A 3,542-nucleotide genomic window follows, 5' to 3' on the forward strand; every position below is an offset into this window, starting at 1 on the left:
TGAGCTCCCAAGGCCTGCATAGCAACGCATACCAGCTTGTCCAGATTCAGGGCAGAGGGAGCAGGGAGCAGCCAGCCGCCAAGTAAAAGATGGAGGTCTACTCCCTGAGTTGGTGATATTCAACCCTCTAGGTATTCTCCTTGGAATCAAAGCACCAAATGCCATCTCCAAAGTGCAACAGGGCTTAACAGTCTCACCATCACTCGAGGAGCTGAACACATCGCTAGTGATCACGTGAACCCAGGCTCAAAGTACTTTCCTGGCAGCGACTTCCAACAGCCCATACCGTGGTGGCTCTCACTTTTCACTGTAGGCCCTTGCTCCACTGAGTGGGCTCCAATTCTCTTTTGTAATTATGCTGTAAGTCGCTTCAGACTGTAAGGATCCTCCGTGGTTCCAGACATATCAGGATGAGTCAGTCCACACCCATAGGAGTGTACTGCACCTCATATCATTGTCTATGTGACTAAATTTCAATTTCAAGCCTTTGGAAGACGGAGAAGGGGATATTTTCATTTTGTAACCAGTATCCATGGGTTGTGGGATGGGGAATTAAAATAGAAAATTCTGGTAGCTTTATATTAAACCTGGGCATTGGTCTTTATGATCTATTTTAGGTCATAGTTTGAAGGGATACAGTTCATCACGGTAAAGAGAGGAGTGGGGTTGGCTCCTGCTCCTGGGAGCAGGAGTATGAGACCTGCTTGCTGACATCTCAGTAGATCAAGATCCAGCGCTCAGGCTGGAACCAGGGCCTGGCTATAACCCGTGAGGCTTGATAAACACATAATGATGAACACACATTTCTTCCAGCTAGGCTTTATTTATTATTTATTTTTTGATTCCCCAATCATTCCAACCAGGTATGGCTCACGGAAGAAGAGCCTCATCCGGTGCTTGCTGTCACCTTCGAGGTAGAGTAGGAATTTCCACAATACAGCAGCGGTGGCTACTCATGGTCCAGTGAGACTGAAGAGGGATTATGGCCTTGGGAAGACTGTGTACTGAGCCCTGCTGTGTGGCTGGTCTTTGCCAGGAGTGAGCTTAGGGATCAGAGCCTGGGGAATGTGTCAGTGTTTCTGGACCTGGGAACTATCCCAGGACTGCCTCGTGTTCTAAGCTCACTCACAAGGCTGGTCACCTTAAATAGCCATGATTTAAATTCCACTTAGTTCCTCATCAGCTAAAGGCTCCATTAGAATTTTAAGAGACCATTGTGTGTGGGTTGGGGTGGTGGTTGTTGGACAAAATATTTCTTGATAACATTATGCGTACAGAGCCATGTATCTGGAGAAATCTTTTCTTTTTGAAAACTCCCTGAGTGCTTTCAATTCAACTAACCAGGAGAAACGCTTTCAAAAGAAGAAAGTAATTAGAAATTGGATATTGTTATGATTAGAAACATCCTTTTATGAAGAAGTTGAATTCTTTGAAATAATATTCACTTCCCTTGGGGAAACCATCTCAATAAATGAAAATATTTTTACACCAAATAACATATTGCTTTAAATTCATTTAAATTGATCTAATCATCTGTCTCGATTCCTGTGGCAAAGTTCTATGTGGAAAGAATTTTAATTAAAGTAAAAGAGATATATGCATATAGCTAAGAAAATCAAACAGTACAAAGAACTTGTAGTGGAAAGATTAAATTCTCTCTCACTCCTTCCCATCCCCACTAGAGATAACCATTTTAATCCATCTTTTTTTCTGTTTTGAATTTGTACATTTTATTCAAAGGTATGAAGTCAATCAGTTAAGAAGGTCTGAGATGAAGCTGTGTGTGGCGATGCCTGACCAGTATCCCAGTAAGTCCATGCTGAGGCAGGAAGATCACGGTGAGTCCGAGGCCAGCATGAACTACAGAGACTGAGCCTGTCTCAAGAACAAAACGAAAACATCCAACCAAACAAAGGAAAGGAAGAAGAAGGAGCAAAAGAGTTTTGTGATGCATGCAAAAACCCCATTGGGCACACTGCTCTCTGCAATTACGTCACTCCACTGGGTCTACTCCCTAAAACCTTGTTTTTAATACATGAACTTCAATCAAGTGAACACTGATTAAAGATGGTGCAGTAGAGACTTGGGAAGGAAGGTGTCTTAGTGACCACAGGTCTTATAAGAGGAGAATCATTTTCCTGATCTTCCCATGGATGATATCTTCATGGGCCTGAGCTGCCTTCTCCAGTGGATGCTCAGAACAGGCTCCACCTGACCTTTTTCCATTCCTGCTTGGAGGATGCCTGCGAATTGCTGAAATTCATCCTTGGTGGATGAAAAGAGAGAGACTCCAATGATGCTTGTCTATTTTGCCACGGTGACCCTTGGGTTTATCTCAATGGGATCTCTACAGCCAACAACAATGACCCATCCTCCTCCGTAGGTAGAAGCTTCAGGTCACTGATAAGGTTCTCATTTGCCAGCATCTCAGTAATCACATCAACTCCCCTTGTCCTTGTTACCAACAGATGTCTTGATTTTATCGAGATAGTTGGCTTCTTTGTGATTAAACACTTAGTGGACTCTATTAAAAGCTTCATGAGGAAGCTTTATTCCTTCCTCAGAACCAGCTGTGCCCAAAACCTTTAAGCCATGAGTTCAGGCAATCTGGCATGTAGCTAATCCAACTCCTCCGCTGGCCCAGTGAACCAGCACGCTTTCCCCTGCTGGCGCACCAGGCACTGTGGAACAGAGCTTGGCAGGCCGTGAAGTATGGGATCCCCAGGGCAGCTTCCTGCCTAAAGTCCAGCATCTCTGGCAGCAGGTTGATAGTGTGATCTGCTGCAAGAGCAAATTCCACGTAACTACCAGAGACTGTGCAGGAGCAGAAGACCCTGTCGCCTTTCTTGAAAGCATACGCATTGTCTCCAACAGATTCTATGATCCCCGCCACAACGGAGCCCGGAGTGTAGAGTTTCAAATGTAGGGTTGACACTGCAGGCATGGGCTTTGATTAGGACCTGATGGCTCTGTGGAACAGGAACGACCACGTCGGATTAGAGCTTCAGCACTTCTGGTCCACCAAATTCAAACACTCGAATAGCCCTCATCAACTTCTGTCCAGTTACCTAAGCGGCAGAAGTTCCGTAGGAAAGGGATGGGCCAGCTTTTCCTGACTTTGCAAAAGGCTCCACCTCACGGGTTCATTTTAATCCATCTTTACTTTTGCTCTAGTGGTTGCTTCTAAGATGCTTTCTCTTCCTTATTTCTACAGATCTGGCTTCAATTACAGTTCTTACCTCCATATTTAAGCATTCTCTGCCCTTATTTCTTCATTAACTTAGGTCTGTAAGTTAGCCAGTGTACTGAGACTTCTATTCCCCCCCGCCCCCGCTATCTCTTGGAAACAGTGAACCACGTCTTCTGACTTGGCTCTTCTCCCTTCCCTGTTGTCTCCCTAATCTTTACCTCCAAATTTCTGTTGCCTACAATGTGATTTTTAAAGAATTAATTATTTAATTGATTTGTATAAGGAGGTGGTATACATTTGAGTAGGTCAGAGAGCAACTTGAGTCTGTTCACCCCGCAGTGGTGTTGCACAC

The 3,542-nt window shown here is 44.5% G+C and overlaps 1 pseudogene; it reads right to left on the minus strand.

The window, feature by feature from the left end:
* Window positions 1-2,116: 2,116 nt before the first annotated feature.
* LOC110325163 lies at window positions 2,117-3,245 on the minus strand (annotated as a pseudogene).
* Between the last annotated feature and the right edge of the window lie 297 nt (window positions 3,246-3,542).

The sequence above is a fragment of the Mus pahari genome, chromosome 8 (assembly GCF_900095145.1).
Source record: "Mus pahari chromosome 8, PAHARI_EIJ_v1.1, whole genome shotgun sequence".
NCBI classification, from domain to species: domain Eukaryota; kingdom Metazoa; phylum Chordata; class Mammalia; order Rodentia; family Muridae; genus Mus; species Mus pahari.